Source organism: Lynx rufus, unplaced genomic scaffold (genome assembly GCF_022079265.1).
Source record: "Lynx rufus isolate CCGP_SWC_20201006 ecotype Redwood Valley unplaced genomic scaffold, mLynRuf1.p SCAF_5, whole genome shotgun sequence".
NCBI classification, from domain to species: domain Eukaryota; kingdom Metazoa; phylum Chordata; class Mammalia; order Carnivora; family Felidae; genus Lynx; species Lynx rufus.
This window is the reverse complement of record NW_025814867.1, coordinates 61,992,207-62,009,529: the sequence shown is the minus strand read 5'-3', so window position 1 is coordinate 62,009,529 and position 17,323 is coordinate 61,992,207. Positions and strand designations below refer to the sequence as shown.

The following is a 17,323-nucleotide window of genomic DNA, read 5'->3' as shown; positions in this document are numbered from 1 at the left end:
TATATATATTTGGGGGCACCTGGGTGGCTCAGTTAGTTGTGTCCAACTTCGGCTCAGGTCATGACCTCATGGTTTGTGAGTTCGAGCCCTGAGCTGGGCTCTGTGCTGACAGCTTGGAGCCTGGAGCCTGCTTTGGATTCTGTCTCCCTTTCTCTGCTCCTTCCCGGATCACACTCTGAGCCTCTTTCTCTCTCTCTCTCAAAAACAAATAAACATGAAAAATAAGAAATATATATATTAGGTGTCTGTCTCCATTTTTGGCACAGAGCCCCTAAAACCCTTGGAATTTCCTAAGTGATGGGAATGTTAAAGTCTCTTTGTTATGTTAATGAGGTGGCTTTAGGAAGCACCTAGAGGTGGAGGTTGGTGGCCAATGGAGCCAACCAAGTGATTAGAGGGTTGGAATTTTCAGTTCCACCCCTTATCCTCCGGGGAGGGGAGAAGGACTGGAGATCCAAGCAATTGCTAATGGTCAGTGATTTAATCAGTCATGCCTATGTAATGAAGCCTCCACAAAAATTCAAATGGACAAGGTTCAGAGAGCTTCTGAGTTGCTAAACCCGTGGACATTCAGGGAGAGCGGTTACCTTGAAGAGGGCATAGGAGCCCCGTGCCCTTTCCCCACACTGTCCTGTGCATTGCTTTCATCTGGCTGTTCCTAAGTTACATCCTTTTCTAATAAACCAGCAATCTAATAAGTAAAATGTTTCTCTGAGTTCTGTGTGCCAGCCTAGCAAATTAAGCAAACCTGAGGAGCGGTCACTAAAACCCACCGTCTATCGCCACTTTGTCAGAAACAAAGGTAACAACTTTGACTTATGACTGGCATCTGAAATGGGGTGGGGGGCAGTCTTGTGGCACTGAGCCCTTAGCCTATGGGATCTGCTGCTACGTCAGGGTAACTAGTGTCAGAATGAGTTGAATTGTAGGACCCCCAGCTGGTGTTGGGAAACTGCTGGATGTATGGGAAAACTTCCTCCAACCTTAAAACACACACAGTTGAGTTGGTGTCAGAATCCATACCAGGTAACACTTATAATCTATGTATCTGTACACAAGAATGTGCACATAGATAAGTGTAAATGAATCAAAAGTTTTCATAAACAGCACTTACCTTTAACTCATGTACTTCACCCTGATATTTTCTGTTCTATTTTGTGTTATTCATTTTTTAACGATTATTTATTTTTGGGACAGAGAGAGACAGAGCATGAACGGGGGAGGGGCAGAGAGAGAGGGAGACACAGAATCGGAAACAGGCTCCAGGCTCTGAGCCATCAGCCCAGAGCCTGACGCGGGGCTCGAACTCACGGACCGCGAGATTGTGACCTGGCTGAAGTCGGACGTTTAACCGACTGCGCCACCCAGGCGCCCTGTGTTATTCATTTTTTAAACCGTGCTGGCCATGATCCACTATGTGATTTGATAACCACTAACAGATCCCATTCTACAGCATGATAAATACTGAACTGGGGGGGAGTATTATAATAATCTATGGGGGAAAGGGTGAACATGTATCAAAAACTAAACATATCCTAAGAACTGTCCGGAAGAATGGAGAAGAGGTACTGGCAGTCAATTGGGATTTAAAAAGTAGTGTCAGTAGTAGCTGGTGAAGGATTAGATAGGACACATAAAGAAAAGAATACTCAAGAATAAGTTTCAGATTTTTGTTTGAAAAACTGGGTAGATGGTAGTGCTGTGTGTAGAAATAAGGAATGGAATAGGAGAGACGTGTGTAGGGGGGTGAAGAGTGAATAATTAGTTCAGTTTTGGCCATTTTGAGTCTGAGGTGCATATGAAACGTTTAGACGGTTTTGCCAATGGAAAGAATTACCTGGATATAGGGAAAAGGGCCTAGGTTGAGACCCATTGATGTAACTTAGAGATTTGGAAGTAAAAATCTATAAATGATAGGGGAAAATGCACAACGAGAACTTAAGCCCAGGGACAGAATTCTGGGAAGTATTACCATTGAGATGAGTGATGGCAGACTGGGCACCCAAGAAAGACAACTAAGGGTAGACAGAAAGGGGGAAAGCAGGGAGATAGTTGTGGGATGCTGAGGAAGGAGAATCTGGAGGAGGGATTGGCCAATAGCATCAAATAGGAAGAACTGGAAAAGGATCACTGATGGCTTTAACAATAAGTGTTACAAGAGAATAGTAAGTATGGGAAGCCAGTTTACAGTAGCTGGAGGTGGGCCACCCTTAATATGAGCAGGGCCCCACGCAAGAGCCAAACATACCAGATGTCTAATATCCAAAAGCTGTGAACCAACAGAACAAACTAATAAATATGTTCCACCCTTCTTTTTTTTTTCATTTTTGGTTTATTTATTTATTTTGAGAGAGAGACAGAGAGAGTGAGCAGGGGATGGGCAGGAGAGAGAGAAAAGGAGAGAGAGAGAGAGAGAGAGGGAGAATTTGAAGCAGGCTTCAGGCTCTGAGCTGTCAGCACAGAGCCCAATACAGGGCTTGAACTCATGAACTGTGAGATCATGACCTGAGCTGAAATCGGACGCTTAACTGACTGCACCACTCAGGCGCCCCTATGTTCTACCCTGGTAACTTGATAAATATACCTGTATACCCATTTGGAACACCAGATGAATTTTGAACATTTGGATTCTTCAGAGTTTTTCCTTGGAATGTAGTAGCTCAGAGAGGTCAACCCCAGCCTATAGGGTCCCCTTAATTTCTTCTTCCATCCCTGTGACCTCCATACTGTGAGGAAACCCACATACATACATGCATATGTGTGGCTGACCAGTCTGTAAGTGCAGATTCTGTCCACACCTCTTTCCCTGCCAACATTCACTCTATGGCCACCCCTTGGCCCTTGGAGTCATTACTGTACCAGTAATGTGGTCTGCCCTCAAGAGAGCTGACTGGAGAAGCACCCCCAACCCCACCCCACCCCACCAAAAGAAAAAAAAAAACAGATGAGCAAAAGCATATTTACATACCTGAGGGAAGAAACTAACCTTGGGGAAGTAGTTGAGGGCTTGAAGAGTGTGACTGACTCAGGATGTGGCACACAGCAGGGACAGGAAGAGGCCTTGGTCCCCATAGGAAGGGAGGGAAATTACAGGTACAAGTTAATTTGTAGGTGGGGAAGGAGTTTGATAATGTTCACACTTTATGCTTTCATTTTCTCTGTGAACTAGGAAACAATTTCTGCTGAAAGCATTTGGGGTTGAGGAAGGATGAGGAGAAGAACCCTGATGAATACAGTTGCTTTTCTGGAAAACTCTCCATTGCAGTGGCAAGGAGAGGTACTCAGAGATGAGCGAAAGACCACCACGTGGCCGTCAGGACCAAGCAGAGTTTGGAATAAGAAGATTCCAGGTTGCTACAAATTGCATAACTGTGGGATTTTTCTTGGCTGTGAAGGAACAGGACAAATAATGTTCACTACAAGGTAAATGCAGGATCTTGCTCAAAGGCGGTTTGGCAAACATTTAGTAAGTAATTACATGATTATTTTTGAGATTTTTCTTAATATCAAGTCATAGAAAATGGAAACGGAAAGGATCTCCTTCCTCTCCCTAAGCAAGGCGACTTGTTATAAGGGACTCCAAGAACGCATGCCTCATTTCCAAAGTCCAGGGTGAAGGAGAGATCTCCACTTCCCTTAGGAATTATTTCATAGCCTAACAGTTATTGTAGCCAGGAAGCTTATTTCTTCTCTTCCTGATATTTAGTCCAAATTATGTTCTTCTTAATTTCAACCTATTATTGTTAGTCATTTCCTAATGGTTAACTTAGGAATCTCTATCCCTTCCTGGTATTTGCACCTTCCAAATATTATGTCGACTTATCACCTAACTTGGTGATAACTGTTTAAAAATATACATTTTTGGCTTATATATAGGATGATGGTTTTACATCCTATAAACACACTATACATGGATGTCTAGGGACTTGAGAAAATACACTTTTGTGTGAGTGAAAATATGTAGGCCATATATACCTGATATGTGTAATTACAATCTTCATAATCATTCATTTTAGATTTGCCAACTTGCACATGTGGAAATGTTCAATTTGTAATGTGATTATAACACAAAAACAAAGCATGTTTGATACCTGTGGCTTGGTCGTTTCATGGTAAGTGCAGAAAATTTGAAAAACCATGTTACATTTCATATTCCCGGCCAAGTCAAACTCTGAAAGTAGCTCTATAATTCTTGGGGAATCTCTTTAAGCAGACTTGTGTCAAGGCCAATTAGAATCCAAACAGCCTTTTTCTAATTGGAGTGAGGTATGCAGCTGAATAATTCTGTCATTAAGCAAACCCCTTATAAAGGTTACAACTCCAAGGCAAACCTCAGCCCCAGGGCTGAATAAACACAGGAGGGTACGAGTGCAACATTCCACGACTGGCACCTTCACCCCATGAGCCCCGGAGACGGGGGTTTTGGATTTCTTTCTATGCTTTAGCCATATACTTCTCCCTTCACCCCCTGCCTTTTCTCATACCTGGCAAAGATATAACAGAACTAAGGGAGCAAATGTAAAATTTCCATGAGCTTTTACCTGGTCAAGAAGTCATATCGTTTTTTTCTTTTGGGGATAAGAGTATCATGGGAATTCTACAGAACTCGTTCAAAATGGGGGTAAGTCCATGTCTGCCGTGACGTTCTTGGCTTATCCCAGTTTGATCCCTTCTTTTTCAGGCTTATCGTCTCTGTCCTCTCCTCCAGTCCCCATGAGCCAGCCACCATTTACTACTGCCCCTCACGGGATACTACACATGCAAGTCCTCTCCTATTATCTATCATCTATCTATCTATCTATCTATCAACTACCTATCTATCTAATCTTTGTTTATGTTATTGCCTCTGACAACAATACTCGACCATTCACACACAGAACTCACAGGTTTCTGGTTCAAATCCTGACCCCACCAGTTATAGATTGTATGATATTGGGTAAAGTATTTAACTTATCTAAGTCTCACTTTCCTCACATGTACTAGGTTTACTTTAATATTAACCTTACAGTTTTTTTGGGGGGGGAGGGATTAAATTATTATATACCAAGTGCCTGATAATATTAATAATAATACCTAATCCTGTGGTGTAAGTTGGGATCTCTGAGAAAGAGACTTGAAATAAAGATTTGTATGCTGGATGTTTATTTGAAAGTGAAGTTGAGTAGGAAGTGTTCTAGGAAACAATACCTTCAGGACTGAAGGAGGTAGGACTTCAGGGAAGGAAATGTTGAACTGTGAAGCAAGTATGACAAGGATTTCAATCCATTTTCTGAGATCTTTGGAGTTGAGATGGCCTTTAGAATTGTCCCAAACTGTGGTAAGGGGTTGGTCCTTTGTATCTAGCATCAGCCAGTCATTGCATGAAGGCTGGTCCTAGGAAGGGAACATGGTCTTGGGTAAGGTGGCTCCATTCATCTGAGAGCAATTTTCCAATGGAAGAAGGTCTGAATAATTAGTGCTGAAGTGGGAAAATATGTACTACACATCACAGCATCCATGGAGACCATACTTGGCATTGCACAGATCTGGGAGTAGCTCCTTCATGATTCTGATGGACATGTTTTCCTGGAGAAACTTAAAAGAACAATGTTAGCAAGATGAACTGCAGCTGCTCCTGCTGCAGCTGGTATTGAGGCTGCACTGATATCCATCATCTCCCATCTCTATCACATTTTAAAATTCCCTCAGTTAGTACATGTGTGGGTCTTGGTGGCTCAGACTCTGGCTATGACTCATCTCGTAGATCTGATCTCATGGTTACCATGTCTTTCTCAGTTTATGCTGTTTGACTTCATTTATTATCAAAGTTGGCAAGGAAGTATCAAGAGACACCCAGGTGGATCACATGAGTACCGAACATTCTTCTCTGTGCTTTTCGTGTGATGGCAACTCTCTCTCTTCCTGATAATCAGGGTTAGTTATCCTTGAAAAGTCATCTCTTTTCTTGCTGTTGGTCTCTTGACATGACAAGTCCAAAGTGACTAGGCACCAGCAGTTCCCTAGTGCAAGTACTTCCCTGTGGGAATCAGGGCCCCTAAACCTACAGATATGTAAAACACAAATTCCCCAAGTCACTTGTAATCACAATAGTGGGGTCACTCCTATTTCCACTCCTTGCATCCTGGACTCAGCTATTCTATGTAGTGATGACAGAGTACCGTATAATGATCATTGATTTAGGCTATATACTGCATGAATTAGGATGGTGTCCCATCCTCACAGTGGATCATCTCCAAGCTCACTCCTTAACACACTCTTTCATCATTCTATCAGGCCAGCAATGTGGTGCAGCATGTGATATGACCAGTGGATCCAATGGTCATGTGGTCAGTGCCATTCTTCTTTTGCTGTAGTGTTCCTTAGTCCGATGTAATGTATAGGACCCCGTGTTGGTGATGAAACCCTTAGCTAATGGTGCTGGTGGAGGCCTTCAAGCCAAAAAAAAAAATCCACACTTATAATATTTGTTGATTCTGCTCAAGACGAATTGCTGCCCCTTTCAGTGTAGAAGAGGTCCAGTATTATCAACTTCCTACCAAAATTGCTCTTCTTGAAACATGGTACCATATGGAGGACTTGGTGTTGGTCTCCACTGATGGCAGTTTGCACATTTGTCAGTGGCAGTCGCTAGATCAGTTTCAGGGAAGAAGAGCTCCTGCTTTTGTTTCCATGCAGAACCTCTATTTCTCCCATCAGCTCTTCCATTCATGCATCTTTTGTGCAAGAACTGGGGCTGCCAATGGCAGGAGGGGTGGTGCCCATTGACTGAGTCATTCTTTCTATTTTGTTGTTTAGGACCTCCACTGTGGCAAATGTCTTCTGAGTAATATTATGTGATACAAAGATCTTCATACTTCATGACCACTCACGTTAAGCCATCCCTGTTCCTTTTTCTTATACCTCCCTGTTCGTTTCTTGCCAAACTTTCTCTGTCAGCTTCCAGAATATCCAGTCAATTCAGGTACAAGGCTGTACACATTCTAACTGGGACTACTTATGTTTTCATACAAGGGTGACAAAAGTGGCCAGGTTCACTGCCCAAAGCTCTTCTCATTACGAGAATCTCCTGTTACCACTCCTTTTCAGTACTATTAGTGAAACAGTTTGAGCCAATCCATCCATGAACCTACCTCAGCAGTTTCCCTCCTTCCTCATTGGGTTGTAAGGGACCACCCTCCTCTCACCATGTGATAGTAGGTATGAACCAAAGAAGAGATGCTTGCACTGCAGGTGTTGGATGCCATGGGGGAGAGGTGGTCTGGCCATTTTGCTTATGTAGTTTTCTTGTGCCCTCTGTTTTTTTCATTACAACCCTAAATGTACCACTTCCATCTTAGAATAGACTGCTGCTAGACCCATCCAAATTTATGACTTGGTGATTCTAGAAGAGCCAGTTTGTGGTAGGCAGTTCTAATCACCTGGCTAGTTTATATACCATGACCAGGTATCTACTATGGCCTAATAGTAATCTAGGAGCTAGTATCTAAGAGGTATATAATTCTCATTTGCTAATGTCATTGCTTTGCTTCAGAACCCCAAGGATCTATATAGTGATATTCTGATTGGGGTTTACCATAAAATTCATATAGCATCTCTACCCTCCACAGATTTTTCTCATACCATAAGGTCTATAGTGTCATGTGGCCCAACAAGCAGGGCCACTTGCGTCATAACTTGTACCTATGCTTCTGTGGAAGCATTTCCTGTTCTGGATTTATTCAAAGCTGTCAAACTTTTGTGTATCCTGGTATTTGAATCAGAGAAGTATTTCCAAATGCGCTACCTCCATAACCCAAAGAGGCTTACAATTCATTTTACTCCCTTCTTAGTGGTGAGAAGTGTGAGATGCAGTAATTTGTCCTTTACATTGCATAGGAAGTTCTGACACATCCCAGATCACTGCATCTCAAAGATCTTCACTGATATAGCAGATCTCTGAATCTCCATTAGGTTTATCTCCAACCTGGAATTTATGTGATTTATCAAGATGTCCAACATACTTGCCTCTTCTTGACTATTCCATCTAATTAACATGACAACATCAGTATGTTGGACCAATGTGACTTTCTGCAGAATATCTACATGGTTCACGTCCTTCGGGCAATCCTCTTATGGGAGTGGGATAGTTAACATAACCCTGAGGCTATGACTATACATATATTCTGTTGTCTATCTCAAGTGAGTGTGAAATATTCCTGATGTGCATTTCTGTTAAGATTAGAAAACAAAGCATTTACCTGATCAATGGCCATATTCCACATACATAAGGCTTTATTAATCTGCTCTAGCAAAAATATCATATATGGCATATCAGCTACAAGTATGACTACTACCTAGTTGAGTTTCTAATAGTTCATTGTCATCCTCCAAGAACCATCCTTTGCCAAGTTTCTGGACCTGAGCCTACACCATTCACTTGTAAAAAGGTGAAAAAAAAATTTCAATGACTTACATACACTCTCATCTGTCTCATCAACTTTGGTGTTCATTATAATAATTGTTCCCATTTTGCTTCTGTTATAATTTTGGCTCCTATCATCCCCATTGTTATCAGGGAGCGTAGTTCTATAGAAGTATCTCCTATCATCAGTATGACCTATAGAGGACAGCCACTACTGAGCTCAGCAGTGCTGGTTGCCCTCTGACCTGTGCACTCCTTATCATCTTGGGAAATAGTGTCCTCTGACCTTCCCACAAAATAACATACCGGTTTCTCCTGGCTCATTTTAATTCCTTCTTCCTTGTCTGCTATAATAGCCTGGTAAATGTAGCTCACTTGGCATGGGCCATCCCTATCAACAAACTTCCCAGAGCCACCTTAGCAGCATATTTGTTCCATTTCCCAAGGTCTTGTGCCAGGGTGTTAAGTCCTGTGTAATGGTAGAGCATTCCCATATTAATAAACTTCAGCTTATCCAACTTTGTATTCCACCTTCCTTAATCCAACATCTTCAGGATCAGTCTTATACCAATGGGTACATGTTGGGTAGGTCTTGCCATGCCTTTGAAATAGACTCTTCCTCCCTTAACAGGCCCCAACTCTTCCCTGGTTGGGTAATGTTGAGACTCAAATTCAGTTGTTGACTTAGAAGATATAGCAGGAGGTAAATGGGCTGTCCTACAAGATAGAGACCTTTGCATTATTTTTAGGCATGGGAGTAGTATTAGACTTGAACATGGAGGGCGGAGGTTCAGGACGATGTGGGGATTTAAGGTGTTTTAATCCATCATCTCTGATATCCCTATCCCAGGTTTTAGCATCCCACTGCTTACCAACAAGGATCCTGATCTTGGCATTGCAGATCTTCCATGGTTGAAAACTAAATATTTTTTGGAGCTTTGTTATTCTTATAATTAAGTTCTAGGCCTGATTTTCACCTTTTTGTCTAACGACTGCAGGAGCTGACAATATTATGTGTTGCTGAGAAGATCCATTTATTTCCACACTTAGTTTTTAAGTGGTCAATGATCCTAGTGAGTCTATTTCCTTTCTTTCTTGCACCTATTGCTCATATCAATAGGCATACCATTGGATAGTCCTTATAATTACTTTTTTCTCAGTACTTCTCAAATATTTCTTAATATATTCCTTTCTTTCAGTATCTGCAGTAGTTATCTATTACAGCAAATTATCTCTCCGCATTTAGTTGCTTAAAACAGCAATCAACATTTTTTATCTCCCACAGTTTCTTTGGGTCTTGAACTCAGGAATGGCTTGGCTGGGTAATCTCTGGCTTAGGGTTGTCATGAGGTTCGGTTGCATGTCAGCCAGGTCTGTACTCTTGTAAAAGTTTGACTGGAGCTGCAATATTCACTTCTACATGGCTGGCAAATTAATGCTAGCTGTTGGGGTTAGCTGAAGGTTCTCTCTACAGAACTGCTTGGGTATCCTCAGACATGGCAGCTGGCTTTCCTCAGGAAGAGTGGGTTTGAGATACAAGGTAGAAATTTCAATGCATTATTAACCTAGCATCAGAAGTCGCACACCATCACTGCAGCAACGTTCTATTAGGCATATGGGTCACCTTGACTCAAGGTGAGAGGGAATTGCACGAGAGGATGGATGTCAGAAGGTGAGGATCATTGGTGACCATTTTAGAGGCTACCTATCACAACACCTTTTTTAAGTTTAGTAAGAGTGGACGTTTTAACAGTTGCACTACTCCTGCAAGGCAGGGATCATTAGCGTTCTCTTTATCATTCTTGATGGCATCTTCGAGGCTATTTGGTCAGCAGTGCTCTAGCACGAAGATTCTGTTTTTAAGCCTGGATAGATGATAAATACATAATATCTGTCTATCCTCTCTCTCTCTCACCCTTCCTCTAGAATTTGAGCGCTTTCAACCATCTCTTGTACTCTTGTCAAAGCTACCACAATATCCTAACATGTTCCACAGTGCCCTCCTGATTTGAACTTCATCTACCACTCCACACTCTTCTCTGAACATGTTTCTTCTGATTTACTCCTCTCTAGCATAAATGTCACCTTAACAGACAAGCCATATCTGCCTATCTCATATATTTCCTGTAAGAGGAAATATATTTTCTCCTCTATATTTTCTTTTATGGCACTTGTCCCCATCTGACATTGTATTAGAGATGCATTTATTTATGTGCTAGATGTTTATCTTCCACATTAGATTAAAATTGGGGTTTGTTTTATTCAGTTCTTAATCTTCAGTGCCCCAAACCATGCCTGGTGGGCAGTGGGCACCCAGAACATATTTGTTGAATAGATGAATGAATGGATTACTGACAACTTCTTAGTATTAGCAGATATTGCGTTGATGACCTTTGTTAGACGTGTTTGCAGGTTCTGATTGAACCAATGTGAGAAGCCATAGTACTCTATTCTGCTCAGAATTGTCTTCTCTGTGTTAAATTTGGCTTGAATTTTAAGACAAAAGGCAACATTCTGCTTTGTAAGTGGCCTGATTTCCTTTCGCACTAACATCCATTTTGGAGCACTTATTGTGCTGTGAACTTTGCTCTTGCAGAGTCTATTGTTTGGCTTGAACCAACATAGAATCCCTTGGAATAAAAACAAAAGGGATTAAAAGGGATATCATATCACCCCATTTTCCATGGTTTCTTTTCAACTCTTGGCATCTAGATTCTCACGTATTCCCCTGACCAAATCTGATGTGGGGACTTTCAGGCACCTTGTTCTCTCCGTGATCTCTCTGCCTCCCAGCCTTGTTGTTGTTCCTTGGTTTAAACCCTGGTTGTTAGAGGAAATGAAGAGGAGCAAGGTCACCAAAATCAACTTATTCCTTGTAAACTTCTTTGGTAGAACTATTCAGTGAGTGATACATGAGAATCTTAGACTTTCTGTTGCTTTGAAATGTTTAAGTCATCCATGTTCAAATAATATTTAAGTATTTAGGCATAAGTCTCTGTAACAGCAAATCTACAAAGAAGTTATATCAACCTGTGCTCCAGCATTTACCCAAAGTCTTATTTTTGTGTTTCATGCAACATCTAGGATTTTCTGTAGGAGATTAGCGGCCAACTTCAGAAATTTCTTTTTTTTTTTTTTCCTAGCCAAACTCTATCCAGCTTTATTAAAGATACTTTTCATAAGTAATCATGGTATTTCAGGCAGGACACAGGCAGATAATCATTAACAGTATACAGCAACTTTCAAGCTCCTTCTTCAATGGACTGCCATAATCAGAAAGCCACTATAAAACCCAATGAAGTCTTCATTTGATGCTCTGAAAAGGGAAAGTTTAGAGTGAGGGTTCACATTTTGCATTTAGCATGTTGTTTAACAACTTTTCACAAGCCGACCTTGACTTTCAGGAAATGAAATGAAATGAACATGGCAGAATTATCAATCTGAAGATCCACAAGCTAAAAAATGGAACTCTTTTGAGGGATGCCATCTCCATGGTGACACTGTAAAGTCCAAATTGCTTGAGATACTGGAAGCCATGTTGGGGGGTCAGGTCCCAACAGCTCTCTGGGCTTAAAGGAGTCTAGTCTATGCTGAAGGCAGAGAGGGAGAAGAGAACATAAGAGATGAATTTTAGCTTGTCCACACCACAGGGCATTTGTGTCAACGTGGTTAATGTGTGCCAACATCAACAAATCCCTCCTGAGAACCAGGAGGCAGTTTCTGAAAACTAGAAGGGAAAGGTGTCCCCCCGCCTGCATCAATCTAGTTTTGGGGATATTCTATTAGCGACATATGCCCTTCCCCCAAAACAACAAAGTGTTCTGTGTGCTAACAACATAGCTTAAAAAAAAAGTAAAACACAATTCTGCATTTGTATAAAACTTGATAAAAAATGGTATTTCAAACTGTGTAGTCACCAGAAGTACAGTTATCAAAAAATGCACACACTTCACATGGCATCTCCAACACCCCCAGCTTTCTGTGCCTGGTCTCTTTTGGCATCGCTGTTTTCAGCAGGGCCATTCCCATCCTTGCCAGGGTCCACTTTCCCCTTTTTCCCTTTAGGCATCTTCTCTTCCTTCTTTGCAGAGGCCTTTTTAGGTTTGGGCTCTGGCTTGGGGGGAACAGGTTTAGCAGATAAACTTGCGGACCTTCTCTGTGCCTTGTCCTTCACCTTGGCTTTATCTCCTTTGCATCCCCTTCAGCCTTCCTCTTGGGCAGGGTGGCAGTGGTGGTGGCGGGGTGGGAGTAGAATGCTGTGGCACCGGTTTCAGTGAGTCCAGGGGGTCCTTCTCGCCTCTTCTTCACACTGCTCCAACTTCAGAAGTTTTAAAATTTTACAAAATTTGGCCAAGTGTGGGTCAACACTTCAGTGTTTTCATTTTTATGCATGTGATTAACCACGCTGTATTACTGGAATATAAACTCCACGAACATAACCCACATAAAACTTTTATTGCTTTGCTTTTCAGTGAAGAAATAATCTACCACCTTAAAAAATATGCTCTTGATTTTAGAACTTTTCACAAAGTGTCTTACTTTCTCTAATCATGGTCACAGATTTTAAGAAGTGTGAGGTTTTCATCTCTGAAAATGTAAGACAATTAGAATTTCATATCTTCAGAATGCCTGGTGTTAAGGTCTAGACTTACCATGAATTCATGTCTCCACAAGTATTTATTCAGTTGTTTTTAATGTCAAGCATTGTTCTTGTCTTGAAGGTATTAGCAGGTGTCTTCATTGATCTTATACAGAATTTAACAGAGTTGAATATTGCAGAAGCACCATAACTGTGTGCCATGGGGGCATACATTCAACATTCGGGGTGACCACTTTGAAGACATAACATTTAATTTGAAATGTGAAGGCTGAATTGAAGTTATCTAGCCTAAGGTGGCAGACAGTGTTCCTGGTATAGGAAGCAGCAAATTCAAAAGTCTTGAGGGGATAGAAAACTTGGTATATTTCCATTTTTTAAAAGTGAACTGTATGACTGGAGCACTGAATGCTAGTAGCAAAGTAGTGTAGGCCAAAGAGGTTAAAAAGACCCAGACTATGTAGATTCTTGAAGTCTATTTGCTTTTGAATTTAGAACCTGAAAGTCTTGTATTAAATAGGGGAGGACATGATCAGCATTGGATGGAAAAGATTTTCCAGTTGCAGTGTGGAAAATGGGGTTGATAATGACCTTGGAAGACAACTTAGGAGACATTTGAAATATTTCAGGTAAGAAGCAATGGTGACTTGGACTAGGGGGCCTTAATAGTCTCTGGAACAATGGGTTATTTGGGAGATAGAATTGCCAGGACCCGTTGATAGATTAGATTTGGAAGTTGAAAGAAGCGTGTAGTCGAGAATGACTGAATGGCTAACTGGTGGGCATACATAGTAACATGAGAACATGGGGCTGGATACAGGGGGGTGTGGTCAGTCATCTACTCCCTGTGATCCCAGAATGCACAAAAATCCCTCTCCCCCAATATCTGCTACTTATTTGAAATTTATAAGATGAAATCCTAAAAGTTGGAAGGATTTTATAGGTAATCTTCCCAATGTATGTATTCCCACAAAGGTGCTGGGGGATGATTATTCAGTCTCTGTTCCACTCCTGGCAGGACGGAGTTCACTATCATGCTCTAGAGATACTGATGATTATTCATCCCTTCTAAAAGATTTTGCTGCCTGTCCCAGCACTTGGCCGAAAGCCTTGACTATACTGGTAACTGGTAGAACCAACCCACTTAGCACAACAAATTGGGTTAGGTATGAAAATCTGGCTCAAGAGGCTCCAACAAAATCTTGTTGGAAAAATTTGAACTGTAAGACCCAGAAATGACAGAGATGTTGTTGAATCCTGGAATGTTAAGACAATGTTGAGATGCTCATAGAGTTGTTGTGGCCAGCCAGGACTGCATGCAAGTTGAAATTATGGAGTCACAGAAACCAGAAATTTCAAGGATCAATCCATTCTGCAGAGAGAAGCGTGTAGCAAATTTAAAGAGAGAAAGAGAGGGAAGAGACTCTGTGGTTCTGGAAAGAAAGAAGCCAAGAGAGGAGATACCTGACACTATTTTGGTTTCTAGGAAGAGTAATTGCATTGCCTGAAGTTGACTTCTATCAGTGTCTCCTTATTCTCTTTCGTTTCAAGAATCTACTTTTTAACAAATAGGCTGGAGTGGGATTTTGCTCATTGCCATCACTTGATGCCTGTCTTAGATACTCTCCTAAAGAAGAATGTTCTCATTTTTAATAGATCCTCTGGATAGGGGTGCCTGGGTGACTCAGTCCCTTAAGTGTCCGACTTCAGCTCAGGTCATGATCTCACGGTTTGAGCCCCGCGTCGGGCTCTGTGCTGACAGCTCAGAGCCTGGAGCCTGCTTTGGATTCTGTGTGTCTCTCTCTGCCCCTCGCCTGCTCATGCTCTGTCTCTTTCTGTCTCTCAAAAATAAATAAATGTTAAAAAAAAAATCCCGCGGATAGTTTTTTACCCCCTCTACATTGAACGATATCTTTCTTCCTTCAACTTCTGTGGTCCCTGGGAACCATGCTGAGTGAGTCTAATTCCTTCACTGTCCATGCAAGAGAGGGTGCGTCCTCTCCAAGTGTTCTTGTCACAAAAAGTCTAATCGTTCTTAACACGATTTGATTTTCAGACCTCTCCCCTATTCTGTCATACTTACCTGGATACTTTAGGATTTGCCAATCCTTTTAGAAGAAGGGGCCCAGAATTAAATGAAACACTTCATGTATGATTTGACAAGCTCAGAGTAACATAAGGCTATCACTGTCCATTGTAACTTTGCAGTTAACTAAATCTCTTTTTGGAAAATTTCTGGATTTGAGTTTTGTTTTGTTTTGTTTTGTTTTAGCAAAAACGAGTTTCTAGGAAAAAAATACGATGAGAAAATAATTCCTTTGAATTAAAACATCGCTGGTTGGTAAAATAAAAGTGCCCTTTATGTTGGACGGCGGGTAATGACATTTAGCTGTCACCAGCTACTCAAATCTTAGCTTTTGTCTTTCCAATGGGTCAGCTGATACCTCCCTGTCAAAATGAAATGTTACACATTTTGTGAGAGAGGAGAGGATTCCTGAGCCAGAATCCATGCAGCCATTCAGGGACGTTGGAGAGGGGATTACGCTGCTAAGTCAGTGCAAACACGAGGCGGACTGGGTGAATTCGGAAGAGGGATAATATGAGGAAGGACAGCAAGGGAGAGATGGAAAGATATATATATATATATAAACCCAATTCAGTTAAGGTTAGCGATTCACTACTGACAAGGAACTCTCAGGGGTTACTTTGAGAGAGCTAGCTGCCGTCTTAAGATTAGTCCAGTGGAGTGGAGAGTAGAGGGAATGCAATTTTTGTATTTCTGGTCATGAGTCGCTGCTGTTAATTAAAGATTTTTTGAAAGTCTTTAAAATTCCAGTGACTGGATGTGGATCTATTGGTCTCTGCAGCAACAAACTGATATGCCACCCTCAGTATATCAGATTAGGATACCTTAATATCTGATCCCCACAGCTCCTTATAAAAGAGAGTCACTGATTGATTGTTAAATTTCATTTTCTTTTTGTGTGTGTGGGAAACCAAGAAGCAAACGTGAGAAGCTTTTTTCCATAGTTATAGATGACTCCAGGGGCAGAGCCAGAAATAGACACCCCTTTTTCATACATAGTTCAATTTCCAGCCATGCTGAGCCCTGCCAATTGCAAACTGATCCGGTCTGTGCTGGCAATCTGTCTGCATGCAGTAAGTGATCATGTGCCACGCTTTCTACAGAGAGGCATTAGCGTCGGCATCTGGCAAAGGTTGTCCCTTCTAGGCTGCTGGACTGTGGCTGAAGCTCAAGGAAACACAGGGTTTCTCACTGTCTTTCTGGGTCAGGTTTACTTCGGGGGAGCAGTGCTTTGTCAAAATAAGAAATTAAAGTATACCTTCTCAGGTCTGTCTTAGAAACACTCTCTCCAGAGCTGCAGGTTTCATTCAGCTTTCATAACGTTACGAGGCTTAATCTCAGTAAGGTTATCAGTTCTGTCATGTATTATAAACCCTCCAATCAAGGCAGTGGGAAACAGTGCTTCTATTTAATACCCGGAGAAATGGTGGAAGTCAGCGATTGATACCAACACAATGATGGGAAAAAGTGTCCAGAGGTGCTACTCACATAATCTCATTTTACAACATCTTGAAAATTCAATAGAAAGGACTCCACTAACAATACCATTACACACTACTGATTATTGTTCTCAAATGTTCCTAAAGCTCTAACAGCATAACTTAACAATAAAAATGCTCTATAAATACATCCCAACAGTGTACGTAACTGTATTTTTTTCCTTTAAAAACAAAAGGACAAGTGTTAGTCACAGTCATACAATTTTACTTTAGGTAGTTTCTTGGCTAAAATTGCATTATCATTTTCTAACTTACAAAGTTATAAATAAATGAGCTATTACTTGACATTGGAAAGAATTTCCAAGTAATTTAGAAAAGGTGGAGAATATTGCATGTTGGGTTAACTACGCATTTACATGTGATCTTACATGGAGAGACATACTTTGTTTATCATGAGCTCTACATTATTTCTGAAAGCATTTGGGGAGAAAGCAAACCTTCCTTGCAGAAAGCATTTATAATTTTCAAATTCCCTGCTTAAATGTGTCAATAATTCTTGGTTTTATCTTTTGCCTTTAAGGCTTTTGGAATAAGTATATTTTTCAAGTGAGTTAAAATTGTAGGAAGTTACTAGTATATCCTGTCCAAGAAACAAAAAAACAAAACAAATAAACAGCTGAGAGCCATACATGCAAAATACGCTCCAGCTCTTGAAAAAGATTTCAAACTGGTTTAGGAAAATATATTTTATGCTTCCTGTTTGTGCTCACACCATGAAATGAGGCGAGAGTACATAACAG

At 41.2% G+C, this 17,323-nt stretch overlaps 1 pseudogene; it reads right to left on the bottom strand.

Annotated features, from left to right (window-relative positions):
- Positions 1 to 12,350: 12,350 nt before the first annotated feature.
- LOC124527180 (non-histone chromosomal protein HMG-17-like) lies at positions 12,351 to 13,064 on the bottom strand (annotated as a pseudogene).
- Positions 13,065 to 17,323: the final 4,259 nt, after the last annotated feature.